Source organism: Pan troglodytes, chromosome 4, assembly GCF_028858775.2.
Source record: "Pan troglodytes isolate AG18354 chromosome 4, NHGRI_mPanTro3-v2.0_pri, whole genome shotgun sequence".
Classification (NCBI taxonomy): Eukaryota; Metazoa; Chordata; class Mammalia; order Primates; family Hominidae; genus Pan; species Pan troglodytes.
The window spans coordinates 49,808,837-49,828,297 of NC_072402.2; the positions used below are offsets into that span (position 1 = coordinate 49,808,837).

A 19,461-nucleotide genomic window follows, 5' to 3' on the forward strand; every position below is an offset into this window, starting at 1 on the left:
ATCCTATAATGTAATACTATTATAAGTTCACTTTACAAATGAGAAAACTCAGGTTACAACTTGCTCTAGATCTCTAGATTTCATAGCTAGGCAGAGCCAGATTTGTTTGGTCCTAGAGTCTGTGCCCTATGCTCTTAAGCCACTATATAAGCAGTTCATAAGTATGGTTTGTGGACCCTGGGAAACTCTGAAATCATTTCAAGAGTGTCTATGAGGTAAATAGTATTTTAATAATATTAAATGTGATTTGCTCTTTCACTGTTTTGACATTTGTACTGAGGGTACAACTGCTGCATGAGTCAAAGTGGTGTAGCAAAGTCTAAAAGTCATTGTATTTGTCTCTGCTCACAGTAGTTTTTTAAAAATGCCAGTTTCATTTAATATCCTTGATGAAGCAGTAAAAAAAATATTAATTTTATGAAGTTCCAACTTGAATACAGTATTTTGTGTTATGGAACAGAAGTATGCACAAAGCACTTCTACTGCAGACATAAGTATGATAGTTGTTTTGAAGAAAAACACTTGTGCGAATATATGAATTGTGAGCTAAAACTGGTTTTCTTTATGGTATACTCGATATTTGAAAGAAAAACTGACAAACTTTGTTATTCTAATCTGGAAACAAAGTGAACTTCTCATTAAAAAAAAAAAAAGACAAACTATTAGTAGACAATAATAAAATTTGAGCTTTCAAGCAAAAGTTGGAATTTTAGAAAACTCAAAACCACTACCTTGGAATTACCGAAACACTGAAAGATGTTTTTGAAAATAAGGGATGACATTAACAAATGTGATTTTTTGGATATTACAGAACAAGATGTATCAACATTTGGAAGATCTGCATAACTTGATGGATCAATGCTTTCCACATGACTAATGCACAATATTACAAAATCACACATGGGTAAAAGATTCATTTAAAGTGCAAAATAAACCAATGGATTTTAATGTACAAGAGACTAGGAAGGGTTTATTTATTTGGTTTTAGATTTTACATTGCATGCAACTTATAAGAAATTACTACTTGTTGAGTTTTGGTTAAGTATTAAAAAAAGAATAACCACAAATATATGTGCTATTAAATAGTCCTCCTTTCTCACATTATATATCTATGTAAAGCCAGATTTGCCTTCTACAGCTTGACCAAGACAACATAGTACATGCAACAGAGTGAATAAAGAGGCAGATATAGGAATCTAGCTGCCTTCTATTAAACCAGTTATTAGTTATAAAAATGTAAAATAAAACCACTCAATTTTTTTTGGCAAAATGGTTATTTTTTTCTAAAATGTATGTTATTTATGTGAAGATTTAATGGAGTTTATTATTAGTTTTCCTTTCCAACTTTTATTTTAGGTTCAAGGGGTACATGAGCAGGTTTGTTACATGAGTCAATTGTGTGTCACAGGGGTTTGGTGTATAGATAATTTTGTCACCCAGGTAATCAACATAAAACCTTATAGGTAATTTTTCAAATGTTTTTTAAAATTTCTGTTTTAATTTCTAATAAAGTAAATATCTATATCTATATCTATATCCATATCTATCTATGTGTCTATCTATCTATCTATCTATCTATCTATCTATCTATCTCAAATAAATAAAAGCTTTTTGGAGTCCTCAATAATTTTTAAGATTGTAAAGGGTCCTGAGGCCAAAAACTTTGAGAAATGCTGAATAAAACTACACTCTCTTCTACAAGTGTGAGTGAGTGTGTATATATACACATGGTGGTGGGGGGAGGGGAGGAAAGTAGGGATTTTCAACTTCCCTAAGGGGAAGAAAATGTACTAACCAGCAAACATGAAACTTACCTTAGCAATTATAATTCTATAATTCAAGAAATTGTCATTCAACATTTTGAAAATTGGCATTTTCACTAAGCAGAAAATAGAAATAATAAGCTAGAAAACTATCACAGGTTTGATGAGGAGTAAACCTGTTTGAGCACTATTGAATGTCTGAAGTACACAAAATCAAATGTGTGGCTCAAAAATAAACCATATTTGTAATGTAAGGCAATTACTGATACAAGCATAACATAATATAATAGACAACATATTCAAATCCTTGAAGAACCAGCTGCGACATATCATTTTTAAATGTGCCCTAATCACACATCAGATGCTCAATAAATGTATAGCAAAGACTTAGAACCAACCCAAATGTCCATCAATGATAGACTGGACTAAGAAAATGTGGCACATATACAACATGGAATACTGTGCAGCCATAAAAAAGGATGAGTTCATGTGTCTGTTGGCTGCATAAATGTCTTCTTTGAGAAGTGTCTGTTCATATCCTTTGCCCACTTTTTGATGGGGTTGTTTGATTTCTTCTTGTAAATTTGTTTAAGTTCTTTGTAGATTCTGGATATTAGCCCTTTGTCAGATGGGTAGATTGTAAAAATTTTCTCCCATTCTGTAGGTGGCCTGTTCACTCTGATGGTAGTTTCTTTTGCTGTGCAGAAGCTCTTTAGTTTAATTAGATCCCATTTGTCAATTTTGGCTTTTGTTGCCATTGCTTTCAGTGTTTTAGTCATGAAGTCCTTGCCCATGCCTGTCATGAATGGGGTTGTCTAGGTTTTCTTCTAGGGTTTTTATGGTTTTAGGTCTAACATTTAAGTCTTTAATCCATCTTGAATTAATTTTTCTATAAGGTGTAAAGAAAGAATCCAGTTTCAGCTTTCCACATATGGCTAGCCAGTTTTCCCAGCACCATTTATTAAATAGGGAATCCTTTCCACATTTCTTGTTTTTGTCAGGTTTGTCAAACTATCGCAAGGATAGAAAACCAAATACTGCATGTTCTCACTCACAGGTGGGACTTGAACAATGAGAATACTTGGACACACGGTAGGGAACATCACACACAGGGGCCTGTCATGGGGGGCCGGGGGAGGGATAGCATTAGGAGATATACCTAATGTAAATGACGAGTTAACGGGTGCAGCACACCAACATGGCACATGTATACATATGTAACAAACCTGCACGTTGTGCACATGTATCCTAGAACTTAAAGTATAATTAAAAAAAAAAAGAATGGAAAAGAAAAGAAAAAAAAATGGCATAGCGAAAAAAAAAAAAAAAAAAGATGAGTTCATGTCCTTTGCAGGGACATGGATGAAGCTGGAAACCACCATTCTCAGCAAACTAACACAAGAACAGAAAACCAAACACAGCATGTTCTCACTTTTAAGTGGGAGTTGAACAATGATAACACATGGACACAGGGAGGGGAACATCACACAATGGGGCCTGTAGAGGGGTGGGAGGCTAGGGGAGGGATAGCATTAGAAGAAATACCTAATGTAGGTGACGGGTTGATGGGTGCAGCAAACCACCATGGCACGTGTATACCTATGTAACAAACCTGCATGTTCTGCACATGTATCCCAGAACTTATAGTAAAAAAAAAAAAAAAAAAAAAGTGAATAAAAGTATTAAAGTGATTTTCCTTCCTCAGGAAGTTGTCAGCATTGAAGTTATTGTCAGCATATATTCAGCAATTAAGTATATGAGGCCTTCTGTGTAGTTCTAACGGTATTCCATGTATTTTACATATATACACACATTTGTATATATATACAAATGTAAGTTACATATTTCTTTCTCGATACCTGTTTTTTTACTAGTAGAGTTCTAACAGATCCCAAATTAAATTTTTCAAATTGGGGAAAAATTAACATCAATTATAGCCTGTTTCTGGAGGGAAATTTTTCCTATTCTAAATAACATACAAATAAAATTACAAACATGATCCATTCATAAGTTGAGTCAGTACTGACATTAAGCCATTAATTCTAAAATTGGAAATTGACTGAATTTCCTGGACCTAACAAATAATCTCACAAGAAAAAGAATAAAACACATGAGTCATAAAAGGTAGAAGTTAGGCTTGTTTTTAGAAAATTCAAATCATGAAAAATCATTTTATAAGAAATGACATTAGCAATCTAACTATCCTGTTATAATACAATCTGGTTCAAATAAATACAGAAATTTTAAAAATCACATTTTCATTTTGTACATTGATATTATCATTTGCATGATCACAGATTCAACATTCACTCATTCCATTAAATAAATGGTTGAATATTTACCATATACCACATACCACAGATGGCTGTGATCAGCTTCTCTAGGTGGCTTCCTGCCCTTTTGCTTGCATGTACTCTTTTGATTAACTATTTTATGGGTAGAGGGAAATAATGTGAATATAGTAACTGTTTCTGAATTTGATGTGTTGTTGTAAACTGGTGAGTGGCCTGGGAACTTTCAGAGGATAGTACAGGTAAAACTAAGCCAGATTTACATTCAGACTCAGATGACTTAGGTTGTCAATAACAAAATAATCTTGAACAAGTCACTTATCTTCTATTCATAAAAGCTTTATCTGTAAAATAAGGAAACTGGGTACTATGCTCTGAATGTTTACAATCTGTCTTGGGCCTCTTTTATAAGGGCATTAATCCTACTTATAAAAGAAGCCCAAGAGAGGTCTCAAGCCCCCTCTGCCATTTGAGGATGCAGCAAAAGACAGCTGCCTATGAACAAGGAAGTGAGCACTCACTAGACATTAAATCTGCCAGTGCCTGAATCTTGGACTTCCCAGCCTCCAGAACTGTGAGAAAAAAAAAATTCAGTTATTTATAAGCCAGCCGGACTATGGTATTTTGTTATAGGAGTCCAAATGGACTAAGACACTGGGAGACAGTTAATATGGTTCTTTCAACTTTAAACTTCCATAATTCTATTTAGGTGCTGTAAACATTTGGCATAGGAAGATTAAGTGGGACAGAGGATTAAGTGCTACTTAATAGGAAAACAATGGTAGTATAAATGACTCATGCTAGCTACTTTAAAAATGCCTAATACATTTTTCTCTAATTAAAAATGTCACATAGTAAAATGAACTCGTTCAGAAAGAATCACCTGAAAAATTCTGAAAATTATTAGAGAATACATAGTCCCCCTGCCTTATCCAAGAGGGATACATTCCAAGACTCCCAGTGGATAAAACTGCGGAAAGCACACATAGTATAAAACCCCATATATACTATGTTTCTCAATTTGATACCGAGATGGCTACTACTAAGTGACTAGCAGGCAGCTAGCATATAAAGCATGGATACATTGCACAAAGGAACGATTCTTATCTTGGGCAGCACAAAGCAGGATGGTGTAAGATTTCATCACACTACTCAGAACAGCATGCAATTTAAAACTTATGAATTATATATTTCTGGAATTTTCCATTTAATATTTCTGGACTGTGGGCAATCAAAACTATGGAAAGCAAAACCATGGATATAGGTGGACTACTGTGTCCTCAATAAGTATGTAGTATCTTGAAAACAGAAAAAGAGAATATGATATAATATAATTTAAATAGCTACAATTTATTAAATGCCTACTAATTCATATTAGCATTACAACAATCTGGTAAAATAGCTGTTTTTATTTCTGTTTTAAAATAAGGAAACTGAGGATCAGAGATTAAATAAGTCAGGCAAAGATACTAAGTTAAAAAGTGGTACAGCTGGTATTCCAACCTGGATGTGTTTAACTCCAAAGCAATACTCCTTCCTCTATAAAAATGTAGTATTCCTGATTCCTACAAACAAGTCCTTTTTTTATAGTCAAGTTTCAATTGCTAATGGTAATGGGAAAATAAACAACATGGAAAAATAAAACTCATGCAAACGTGGTATAAAAGCTTATGACATGGGATAAATTCCAGTACGATGAGTTCTGAGGCTAGGTAAGATACTGGGTCAGATGGTTCTAGGTACCTTCCAAATCTCAAATGTGAATAATATTCTCAATTCATTGAAACTTAAACAGATTATCTACTCCATTTTCCTACTCATTAGAGAAGTTTACAATTTTGTGTTAAATGAATTGTAAATTAAATACAAATATCAAGTATGTTATTTAGAGGATTGGGGGAATCTTCTAAGGAAAGGATGCGAAGACCTGCTATGTTAACTTTCTATTTTCTTTCAATGCGCTTGTTTAAAAGAAAAACACATTGAAAATTCAAAAGGCAATTTTAACCTAGATTACTACAATTTGCTTAAAAGTGGGAAAAAATTGTTCCAGAGAAGAATATGCTGATTTGCTTTTTCATTTCCATTTACTTTTTCTTTTCTTAGGGTGAGACAACAAAATTGCCACACATATATACACACAATGCTCTGAAGAAAATTAAGGAGGACACGTCCAAGAAAATTTACCAACTAAAAATTTATCTTGGATAATGAAAAGGAAACTAAGATTTCTAAGTATTATACAGGATAAAACTGAAAGCAGAAGACATGAAACTAACAGTTGTATTACATTGTGATATTAGCAAAAAAAAAAAAAAAAAAAAACACCAAAGTTAAAAATTACTACTAACTTATTAACCAAAATAATTAGTGAACTATAAAGTCGGAACTTACTACTTGTCCTTTAGTTTCTCAGGAATGCAATCCTGTCAAAAAAACTGATTGATCAAGGAAATTTGCAAGTTTCTAGGTATAATCTAAACATTAACATGCAAGTCTAAAGTGCCATCAAAAATATTGGGGGCATTTAGAGGACATTCCAAACAACCACAGCAGAATACACATTCTTTTCAAGTGTACATGGAACATACACCAAGATTCACTATATGCTGGGACAAAAAACAAGTCTCAATAAATGTCAAATAACTGAAATCATACAGAATATGTCCTCTGACCACAATGAAATTAATGTGGACATCAGTAACAAAAAAATATTTGAGAAATTCCCAAATATTTAGAAATTAAACAGCATACTTCTAAATAACCCACAGGTCAAAGAAAAAGTCACAAGGGAAATTAAGAAACATTTTGAGCTGAATGAAAATGAGAACACAATTTTGTCAGTCCAGGTTCAACCAGAGAAACAGAACCAGTAGAAGACAGATAAATAGATAATTGATGGATGGATAGATAGATAGATAGATAGATAGATAGATAGATAGATAGATTTATTACAAAGAATTAGCTTATACAATTGTGGGAGCTGCCTAGGCAGATCTGAAACCTGTAGAGCAAGCAAGCCATCAGGAAGGGCGTGCTGGAACTTTTGGGCATGAACTGAAGCTACTATTCACAGACGAAATTTATTCTTTTTCAGGGAAGTCTGAGCTCTGCTCTTTGGACTTTCAAATGATTGAACCAGGTCCCCAGATTATCTGTGATAATCTGCTTTACCTAAGTCACTGATTGTAGACGTTAATCACAACTACAAAATAACTTCATACCAACACCTAGATTAGTTTTTGATGGAATAACTGGAGTCCATCGCCCCACCAAGCTGACTTACAAAACCAACCATCCTAACAACATATCAAAATTGGTGAGATGCAGACAAAGCAGTGCTGAGAGGGAAATTTCAAGTTTTAAATGCATATATCAGAAAAGAAGAGGGGTTCAGAATCAATCATCTAAACTTCCATCTTTAAAAGCTAAAAAACAAAACCCCAAAACAGACAAGAAGAAAAAGGGGAAGAGCAGAAGGAGCAAATTAAATAAGTAGAAAAAAGGAAGTTGGAGAACTACATGATTTCAAGCCATAATACAGATCATGTAAATATATATCTCAAGGACTTTTAATAACATAGGAAACTTGCCAATTTGGTAAATTGTTAGTTCCAACCTCTCCCTGCTTACCACGTTCCAGATATAACTTCCACAGAAATTGAGACCTAGATGCACCCTTAAAGGTAGCAGGTAGTTCAATTCTTTCATTTTTAAGAAAAGAACACCCAGTGTCAAATAGTTGGGGAAGAGACATGCAAAACTATAAGCATGGTTTCCAAACTCCCTCCCACAGCTCTTTCCATTGCAACATACGGTCTCCAAGTTGCCTTATATGTTACTAAAAATTTGACACACCTGATTTACTGTGCTGTAGCTTTTGGGAAAACATGCCATTATACCTACTTGCTCATTTTCTTTTACTTCTTAAATGTATCCACAGGCTACCTTGAGAGGCACCTTTCTGTGAATTAGAAAAGAACACTTACTGGCCGGGCGCGGTGGCTCATGTCTGTAATCCTAGCACTTTGGGAGGCCGAGGCGGGTGGATCATGAGGTCAGGAGATCGAGACCATCCTGGCTAATCGGGTAAAACCCTGCCTCTACTAAAAATAGAAAAAATTAGCTAGGCATGGTGGTACGTGCCTGTAGTCCCAGCTATTAGGGAGGCTGAGGCAGGAGAATCTCTTGAACCTGGGAGGCGGAGGTTGCAGTGAGCCGAGGTCGCACCACTGCACTCCAGCCTGGGCGACGGAGTGAGACTCCATCTCAAAAAAAAAAAAAAAAAAAAAAAGAGAAAAGAAAGGAACACTTCCCCTGGGGGGTGCCTTCTAGAGGAAAAAAAAAAAAAAAACCCACAAAACTTTTCTAGACTGAAGGATTAGAAGAAGGTACCCTTAGGACTGACATACCCTCACACCAGTGCAGAAGGCTTGGTGAGTAGAGCCCCAGCTAGATTTCAGCCCATACTCACATTCCATAACTAAGCTTCCCTTTTCAGGTCACAATATGCACAACCATCTTTAGTAGTCCACTTACTAATCATTCACCATCTTGCTGAATGCAGAAAATCAAGTAATGTTAGCCCATAAAAATATTCCATTCATAAATGAATAACATACAGAAAAAAATCTTCTAAAACAATATCTTAAAACTCTTAAGCTATATCTTAAAACTCTTGGCATGACAAAGTTCTAATATTGTAAATACCCTAGTAAAATAATAATATTAAAAAACTCTTAAGCTATATCTTAAAACTCTTGGCATAACAAAGTTCTAATATTGTAAATACTCTAGTAAAATAATAAAAGAGGAAGACTTTATTACCAATGCTTTCTTTTAAAGAGTGACATTTTATGTTTGTTTTCTTTAGTAAGATTTGAAGTGTTTCTATAAGTGCTATATTTAAAAAACACATAGATGGAAAAAATAAAGCAAGATGTTTTCCTAAGCAATAAATGTCATTGGGTTTTCAGCAAGGACATTTATGTTTCTAAAATAAGACACTTGCATTCACTAGCTAGATAAAGTTAGAACTTTATCTTTTAAATTTGTTTCCTTCAGTGAACATATCTATAATCACATTGGTAGACACGTTATTTTTGTTCTATGAGGTTGTCATAAAGTTTTTATTATAAACAGGATGTTCTCAAATATAATGCTTTCATTTTTTATAAACATTCAAAATTAAACAAAAGAAATAAAAATAATTAACAATTTTTATAAAATACAATTAGCAAATATTATCTTAAAAGAGACCATTCCTTTCACTAGCAAAATTACTCTTATATCCTACTTACTCCAGTTTGAGTTCCGGCTGGTTGGCAGCATAAACCTGCCTTAAAACGCACCTTCAGGAAAATTCTATCTAACTTCACTTGACTTAACATTTTACAGAGATTCCCTATGTATTTAGAGTGCTCAGTCTGTTTATACTATTTGGTACTTTTTAATGTATTACTTTCTTAATTTCATGTGCTCATGTTTTACAGAGCATGAGTTAGGCAGTAATTGCATCTGATGCCAAGTCATTCTCTGTATCCAACAGAGGGATGTAGGAGGTGGGAAAACCAGGATGCTTATGAAGGATAATAGCTACTAATTTTGTAGGTAGGCTTGTCTTGTTTCCCTATCCCTATAGACTGGCTTCATCAATTCTACTTCATTGGAACTACACCCTTTAAATACAGTCGCTTAAAAAATAATACTCTGGTTGCCATATAGGCTTAATAACTATTGTCAATTACCTGACAAATTAATTTTTAATTTTACTTTGAAATACGCCATGGTTGGAAGAGAGTATCAGACAGTGAGCTGCTCTATGGTTGTTAAATGACAGAACTGGACTGTGTGGTATCAATGGTACTTTCAACTTTATAATCACAGGCCATCAATGGCATTACGTTTTAAAAGTGGTCTCATGTACACATTTCATTTGACCTTATCAAAACACTACTGAAATAGGAAGGGCAGGTATTGATTGCATTTTACTGATGAGGAAGCAGGAGATTCAGAAAAATTGGTTTACTCAGATCTCATTTCTAGCAAACAATGCTGGCATCAGAACCTAAATATTCATAGATCACAGTTGTCATTAAATTTGAGTAACATTTGTTATTCAAATAAATTCTAGCCTAGTGCTAGAAATAAAATTTGTTTTAATCGTGCTATGTAAATTCATTCTTCTCACTAAACCATTACCTCATTTACTGTAGTGATTTGATATTCATTTTCAAATTATAAAAAGTAAAATAATAATCTAAAATAGTAATCTTAACAAACCTTCCTACTCATATTACTCTTTTCCAAAAATGCAGAAATTCAATATTAATCCAGCCTTGAATCCTTCAAATTGATTTACTCTAGTGTTAAAAAAATTAATCTATTAATATGTTTATCTGTACACTTGAATTAACACACAAATAAAGCAAAATGAGTTGTATTTACAGTTTATTATACAGGAAGGTAAATCATTATCTGGTTCCAACCTATCTTTTCCAGCTTTATTTCCAACTATATTCTCTCCTCTGGTCACAATAGATTATTCCTCAAATACACCCTGTACTTTTCTCAGTTTCCTCTTCTGGAAATTCCCTTCCCCACCCATTTCCTCTTATTCAAACTCTACCCCTTCTTCAAGGCCTAAAATTAATGCTACTTGCATACATGCAGACTTCCTAATCCATAAATTCAAAATTAATCTCTCCATGTTCCATGAAGCTACTGTACTTTCTCTAATCTTGTGTTTTATATAGATTTCTTTGTATACAGACAGCTAACTATCTGGCTCAGCTGAGAGCTTTATGCCACTTGGATATTGTAGATGTCTGAAAAACTGTTTGATGGAGGCAAATTACCTATCAAACAGAACACTGCTTCAAGGTTTTCATCATGTCATGTCTGTCTCCTCAATCTCTAACCTTGGCTCCTCCCAGTTTATTTTCCATGTTATTATTATACAATAGTGATCTCCCAAAAACAAACCCTAATCATGTCACTTTCCAACTTTAAATCTTTGTATTGTTTTCTACCATCTAAAGGACAGAGTCCATTTCCAAATATGCCATACAAGGCCCGTCATGACCTGGCCCCAGTCTATTTTTCTAACACTTTCTACCAATTCCGGCAGACATGCAACCATGTGTACAAAAGTTCCTGCAGTTATCAGGATATCAAACTCTCACCTATCCCCTTGCACCTACTTTCTATATCCTTGGTACACCATTCTAATATCCCATTCCTTAACCCTCATCTCAACGGAGGTATAATATGGCAGTTAAGTCAAGGATATCTGTGTTTAAATCCTATATTGCCAAGTTCTGGGAGAGTAATCCTGAATAAGTTAAACTTTTAAAAACACAATTAGGGAAAGGTGGAAAAGCTCTCTAACTTCACTATTCTTCCCCTACTCTTTTTGCAATACCACTCTGATCCTATGGTAAAGAGAGCAGCTTCAGGATTTTCTGCAAAACAAAAAACTAAGGGTTAGAACTAGAATGTAAGCTCTATGTTCCCTGCAGTAGAAGATTAAAACAGGTAAGTTTTACAAACAAATATGCTTTAAACTTTCTTTTCCTCTAGTTCCTTATTCACTATATACTGAAGTGTGAAGTAACAATACATAGAAAATGTTAAATCCTTTTTTGCTTAATAGTCCATCTCAGCAAGGATATTAACATATTTTCACGTTTATTTGCCTCATCTATTATCTTTGGGGAAATATCTGTTAAGCTCTTGTGACCATTTAAAAAATTACTTTGTTGGCCGGGCATGGTGGCTCATGCGGCCAAGACATTGAGACCATCCTGGCCAACGTGGTGAAACCCCATCTCTACTAAAAATACAAAAATTAGCTGGGTGTGGTGGCACGTGCCTGTAATCCCAGCTACTTGGGAGGCTGAGGCAGGAGAATCACTTGAACCATGGAGTTGGAGGTTGCAGTGAGCCAAGATTGCTCCACTGTACTCCAGCCTGGCGACAGAGTGAGACTCTCTCAAAAAAAAAAAAAAAAAAAAAATTGCTTTGTTTTCTTATAGTTGAATTTTAAGAGTTCTTTATATATTCTGGATACAAGTCTTTTATCAGATATATGGTTTGCAAATATTGTTTTCCTAGTCTGTGGCTTGTTATTTAATCTCCTTAAAAGCATCTATCACAGAGCCAAAGGTTTGTTTTTTTTTTGATAAAGTTTACTTCATCATTTTTGTCCACAGATCATGCTTTTTGTGTTTAAAAACTCACTGTCAAACCCCAAGTTCATATAGATTTTCTCTTTTTCTTCTAGAAGTGTAATAGTTTTATGTTTTGGTCTATGATCCATTTTGAGTAAATTTTTATATAAAATATAAGGTATGTATCAAGATTTATTTATTTGCACATAGATCTCCAATTATTCCAGTACCATTTGTTGAAAGGACTATCATTTTTCAATCAAATTATCTTTGTACCTTTGTCAAAAAAATCAGATGACTATATCTGTGTAGGTCTGCTTGTGGACTCTGTATTCTGTCCCACTGATCTATCTCTCTATCTTTTAACCATCTTTTCTTTTTTTTCTCTTCTTTAAGATTTATTAGGTATGTCACACTCTAGATATTGGTTCACATATACTTAAGTGGCTCTTCTAGTTCAAGGTATCATACTCTGTAAAAGGATTTCTTTTTGTTCTAAGAATTAGAATGAAAATATAACAACAACAACAACAACAAAAAGTTAAACAGAACTTGAGTGATGTGAAGCAGATAAAGACTGTTGTACAATAGCACAATATACTAAGGCCAGGTCACTACTCTGGCTGAAAATTGGGAGTTGTTTCACCTTAAAGAGCCCAGATGAAGTGTGCCCTTTGGCATAGTATATTTCCATGTCAGATTTACAGCTTTGTAAGGTTTTATTTGTTTCCATTTTGTTTATACCCGGTTTAGGTGCCAGGTGTTCATCTAAAGTAATCTTGAGCAGTTACAGTATTTAAAAAAAAGAACAGTTCAAATAAATACACAGCATCAACTTTCAAACACTCTTAAAATATTAGTTGAAACTTTTGAAAGAATAAACTGAAAATTTTCTCATATATTTCTTTGTTGGAATAAACGCTGTTTATCAGTTTTATGAAAATTATTTAGTAGCGGTTTTTATACATATTAATAGCAAAAAGCTCTGAATGACCTTAAACTGCATGAATTAAGGTAATTCAAACATTCTCCCAAACTATGACCATAATACCAAAGACTGAAAGCAGTGATGCTGCAATTTAACCATCCTTAGATTGTAATTCCTTTCTAAAGGCAAGAGTCCTAAGTTGTCAATTTGTGTTGCAGGCCATGCTTAAGTACTATAATAGGTGTTTTGTCCCCGTATTAGTCCATTCTCACGCTGCTAATAAAGATATAACCAAGACTGGATAATTTATAAAGGAAAGAGGTTTAACTGACTCACAGTTTCACATGGCTGGGGAGGCCTCATGATCATGGCAGAAGACAAAGGAAGCGCAAAGTCACATCTTACATGGTGACAGGCAAAGACAGCGTGTGCAGGGGAACTCCCCTTTATAAAACCATCAGATCTAGTGTGACTTATTCACTATCATGAGAACAGCACGAGGAAAGACCCAGCCTCATGATTAATTACCTCCCACTGGGTCCCTCCTACAACATGTGGGAATTATGGGAGCTACAATTCAAGAGGAGATTTGGGTGGGGACATAGCCAAACCATATCAGTCACCCTTTTTAAACTTTATTTTAGGTTCGGGGGTACACACGAAGGTTTCTTACATAGGTAAATACATGTCAGAAGGGTTTCTTGTATATATTACTTCATCACCCAGGTATTATTAAGTCCAGTATGATGTCCCTTTTGTCCCACTGAAAATTATTATAGTTCACTGACACAATTTAGAAATAAAGCTAGTTTGGCTAACAAAAGGAACCCTCTCACTTTGTCTCCTTAAAGTCAAGTGACCATTGTCTTCTGCAAACATCCGAACCTAGCATTAAAAAGACAAAATAATCCAGATCCCAACTTGCTTTTTAACTTTATTTGCCTTTATTCACCTATGCTCCCAACATATACGAAAAAGCTAAGCAACATGTGTATTTTTATTACTAATTAATTGACCATAAAACCTAGGAGCAAATATCTTTAAATAGCTACTAAAAGGTAAGCACATTTTGTTCTATAATTATTTTCATACTATACAGCACAGGCTAAAACAATAAAAGGAACAAAACATAATTTTTAAAACTTCACTAAAATACTAAGAAATCCTACCTGAGAATGAGCATAAAGCCAAACAATAAGGCTGTTGAATAACTGCAATGTTATCCTGGTCTTTGATTTCTGGGCTATTCTCCAATACCATCAGGATTAGATAACCTCACCTTCTATCACACTAAATGTATTTCCACAGGTCAGCTACATATATCATTTTTTATAGGTGACTAGACATGTACATACATACTTCACCCAAAACTTACTCTTACCAAACAGCAGCAGGATATAAAATACAAGGTCCCATAACACCCTAGTCTTTGTCCCAGGCCTATGTAATATCTATCTGGATGCTTTGGAGCCAAGCCAAAGGCTTTTCGTTTTAACTTCATTAAACAAAGCCTGTCTTTAAAATATTTCAAGTTACTGTCAATATTGTGAGCAAAAAAAGCATATCCGGAAATTCTATTAATTTGTAATGACTAATAAAACTAAAGTAAACGCTTATCTAAAAGGAAGAAGAAATTGGCAGGAAGTCATTATATAACTTTCAAAGCTAAGAAAACATTCTTTTTTCAATAGAATCAAGAAAATCAAATATACAGTAAGGGCAAATCTAACTTCCTATCTATTGAGTACATACATACCTTTGATCTAATGAATTTCCAGAACAAATTGAAAATACAGATTAAAAAGAAGTGATTCAGCAACTTAAACTCATATGCCAATTAACATCTGCCTTTGACCTTAAGAAAAGTACTTTTCAGAAAGAGCAGAAACCCACCAATTATCATATAATTTTTAGACTTTTAAAATAAGATAACTGTAAAGAAGTAGGTAAATCAACACCATAAATGTTAAAATGAAAAGCAGGCTAAGTTCACAACATAAAATTAGGAATTAGAAAAAGCAGTAACATGTATTAAGGGTCTCTAAAAGAAATGTGAGTACACAAAAAATAAATCAAATGTGAAATTACATTTAAAGATATAACAAGGCACTGATGTGCTTCAAAATAAAAATGGGAATCCTACTGAAGGCTTAACACTCACATAGGTGCATTTAAATGGTAAAAACAATTAAATCAATATATATGCACACACATAAATTAAATAACTGAGACTCATGGTACAGCTATATCTAAATAATAAAGAGTAAGGAGGGAGGAGAGATCAAATATCACTAACATATCAAAACTAGCAAAAAGCTAGGAAATAATCATAATGAATTCTGTGAGACTTCAAAGTAGGTCATTACTGAATGGTTTATATTGTGTCTGCTGTTATAAGACAATTACACATAAAGGCCAAGATTCAATAAAACTAACAAAATTAAACAACTCCACTCATTTAGAAGATTAATGTTGATAAACACTACAGTGGTTGTTAGTTCTTAAAAAGTTGTAGAACTTTGTAGAAAAAAATGATTTCTAAATTATATACTAAACCTACTGAGATTTTGTTGTTGTTGTTGTTGTTTTACAGGAGTAGATCCTAACATATGTATTTTATGAAAGTCAAGCAAATTTTATAAATTTGTCTTTAGGTCACTTGAATAAGTACCCCTGGTAGAATAGAGGCAAATTGTTTTAAATAGTATAGTCTGAAAAGGCCTCTCTGTTAAGATGATATTTGAGCAAGGGACTGAACAAAAAGAATGAATGGCTACTAAGAATAACTCAGAGAAGAAAGTTTCATGCTGAAGTAACTAGAAGTGCAGAGGCCTGCAAGAGGAGTGACCTTGGTATGAGAAGAATATGCTTGGTGCAAAGTGAGCAAAAAGAGTAAAGTGGGTAATAGCACGGCCAAAACATATGAGAAAGTAAAAGGATATGAGGACCAGGACACAGAGTGAAGGGGTTGCCCTTGCCAGAAGAAAATAGATTCAGATGCAGATAGGTAGATTTGGTGGTGGGAAAAGGAACAAGTTCTCTCTCACTGCTTCTGTTTCTTAATGAAATACAAGGTGATCAGCCAAAAGTGAGAAGAGGGGTAGAGATGCTGGGTGTTGCAAAGTGATATGACTCTCTTCCAGGAAAAACAAGAAAATCAACTACAAAAACTATTAGAAATAATGATGCAGCCATTCGTTTCCTCCCTGCTGTATTCCCATCTTAGAGAACCTGCCCTATTCACAGGCCTGAAAAAAAGCTGCCTTGTATCATTTTGGGTTCTACCACACATAAGAGAAATTTCAAATAATGTGACTGAATCAACCTGAAAGGTAGTTTATCTCATATAGGAAATGTCCAGAGGTAGGCATTTCAAGCTGCAACAATGGTTCCACGAAGTCTTCAAGGACGCATGCTCCTCTCTATTCTACCGTCCTTAGCTCAAGTCATCAAATCTGTGTGCCAGGCTGACAGGAAGAGGCAGGTATGAAAGAGGGCTAGCTTCTTTCTTCCTTCCTTTAAAAAAAGACGGCCTGAATGTCTGACACATTTCTGTTTCACCTCATTAGCCAAAATTTGGTCATACGACCATACTTAACAATGAAGGAGACTGATGAATGTGTTTCAGTTAAGCAGCCATGACTCCAGTTAAACACTGGCATTCTGGTAAGAGGGAAGGATAGATGTTGGAGGAGCTACCCATCCTTGCCATATCTGCATACTTCGTGGCTTTCCATTTCCTCTATCAATGGCATAATTGAGCGGACACCTGACCTGGGCCACGCCAATAAGATTCTCTCTCCCAAATATTCAGATTTTGGACACAGAAATCCAGTCAATTTACTTCTGAAGAACTGAACTGCAACAAGTAGCAGACTAGAGCTCTATGGAGAAAACAGGTATGTGAGGATAATGGAACAAATGAATAAAAGAAAAGTATAAGAGAAAAGCTGCAAAAGAAGAGAGAAAATGTAACTTCCTGACAACTTGCTTTCTTGAAAAGACTGTATGCAATTCTTTTATCTGGATTCTATACAACTCCCCTATTCCTTCATACAGAAATTCCTTTACTTGAGCTAATTTGAGTGGGTTTCTATTCCTTATAACCAAAGGATTCTTAAGATATCTAATAAGAAAGTTACAATTTAATGTTGTATGTATATGAAGTGTTATTCATCTGTGAAATTATGGAAGATATCCACTGTATTCTTCTCCACCCTTGGGTGTAAAGACTGATAAGATAAAATTTCCTTTAGAATTTTGTACTTCTAGAAGTCTGAAATAACTAGGAATTGATATATAGTTTTTTAAAAAATTCAGGTAATGGTAATTATATAATTTTTATTATATTTGCCATTTTCTTCCTCCAGGCTGCCAGGAATATGATGATCAAACTTACTACATAGTCATAGATGTAGACAGCAATTTCTGTTTAAATCGTAGAGACTGTAGTAGATTGCATTATCTTTTCCAACAGTTCACTGCTCCTCCCTATGAAAGGTTTATACTTCATCCTATTGACATCAGGCTTAACGATATAACTTGCTTTGGCCAGTGAAATAAAGTGGCATATGCCAATTCGAAGCAGACGCTTTAAGAGCCAGCATATCATTCCTTCATCACTCTTTTCCTCCTGCCATGAGAGTAGCACATTTCAGAGAGGAGCTGTTCCTTCATCCCAGGCCTAGAATGAAGATGATGTGGAGCAGATCCACAGCTGCCCATCAGGATGTAGCCAGAGCAAGAAAACAAATATTAGCTGAGATTTTTAAGCCACTGAGATTTGGGTGTATAACCTAATATAGCTGACTAATAAAGAAAGCAATTGAATAAGAAACAATTCAGGATATATGTTTATGTGTAGCAAAACAGAGGTATATCAGAAAGGACCAACAGGGCAAAAATATCTGAGGAGAGGAGTAGGAATATCCAGTGTTCCTATCTCAATGCTTATTACTACTACTTCTTAGCCAGTCTTCCAAGCCAGAAAGCTAGGAGTCATCTGGAATATATCTTTGGTATATCTGAAATATACCTTCAGGTCTCCTACATCCAATCTGTTACCACGTCTTAATAAATCTACCTCCTTAATATCTCTTAAATCCATCCCCACAGATACTACACCTTAGTTAGGCCCTTATTACTTCTCCCTGGACTAGTGTAATAATCTAATTTGTCTTTCCGCTTCAGTCTCCTTCTAATCCATCCCCTATGCTTACATAGAGTTATATTATAATATATGTGAAATAATGTCACATCTTTGCTAGAAACATTTCATGTCAGTCTTTCTTTAGCTGGACACACATGACTTGGCTCTGGCCAACCCCTCTCTAGGCTCTGTAGAGGTGTCATACCATTGCAGGTTCAAGTACTGGTGTCGCTGCTTTCTAGCTATGGGACATAATGCAAGTCACTTAACCTCTTAAAGTACAGTTTTTACATTTGTAAAAGAAGGATCATAAAACAAAGTATATCTTATACCTTTGCTGTGGAAGTTATATTAGGGAAATAAGTTGATTTAGCAAAGTGTCTGGCCCCAAGGTAGAATAATAATAAATATCTGTAGAATAACAGAACAATTTCCTAGCCAGAACACCTATGAACCCTTCACAGCCCTTATTCATTTGTATAGGTTAGGTATTGTTTTCAAGTTGCTTATTAGAAACTAAGCAACTTGAAAGGAGACTGATACTTACTAATTTCAGTATTTTGGGCCCTAGCGCAGTACCTAGTTCAAAGGAAGAACTAAATGACTGTGCAAAACCGAAGTGGTATCCAAAGGGTAGTAAAGCCCCTGAACAGTTGCAGGGGTGTCCAATCTTTAGGCTTCCCTGGGCCACACTGGAAGAAGAAGAGTTGTCTTGGGGCACACATAAAATACTGTAACACTAATAATAGTTGATGACCTAAAAAAAAAAAAAAAAAAAAATCGCAAAAAAAATCTCATAATGTTTTAAGAAAGTTTGCCAAGAAAGCCCAGGATGGGCTGCATTCAAAGCCATCCTGGACTGCACGTGACCCATGGGCCACGGGTTGGACAAGCTTGAGTTAGAGGAAAAGGGGAGTAAAAGAAGAACTAGAGATAGCAAAAATAAAATCACTAATTATAATTTTCCCTCAGGCTCTCGCATAACTTCATGTACTTCCAACTTTGTGTAAAACAAAGAAGAACTTTACTTCTTCAGTGGCCCTTCTCTTCCCAAACTAAACTTGCCAATTTAATTTACAGGGAATTCACAGTATATGGCCTAGCAAGGCCAGAAAGCAGTGAATATTTCACAATTTTTCAACATGACTATATTTGTTCC

General features: G+C 34.7%; 1 protein-coding gene and 1 long non-coding RNA gene across 3 annotated transcripts in view; one reads left to right on the forward strand and one right to left on the reverse strand.

Annotated features, from left to right (window-relative positions):
• The window catches only part of LOC107974724 (uncharacterized), a 30,749-nt gene extending 29,794 nt beyond the window's left edge, over positions 1-955 (forward strand). The window contains exon 2 of the long non-coding RNA XR_001717675.3: positions 812-955. This is a non-coding gene — a long non-coding RNA (uncharacterized LOC107974724). The remainder of the gene's footprint in view (positions 1-811) is intronic.
• Positions 1-19,461, reverse strand: part of CWC27 (CWC27 spliceosome associated cyclophilin) — a 251,293-nt gene that overhangs the window by 186,861 nt on the left and 44,971 nt on the right. The gene's annotated exons all lie outside the window — the stretch shown is intronic.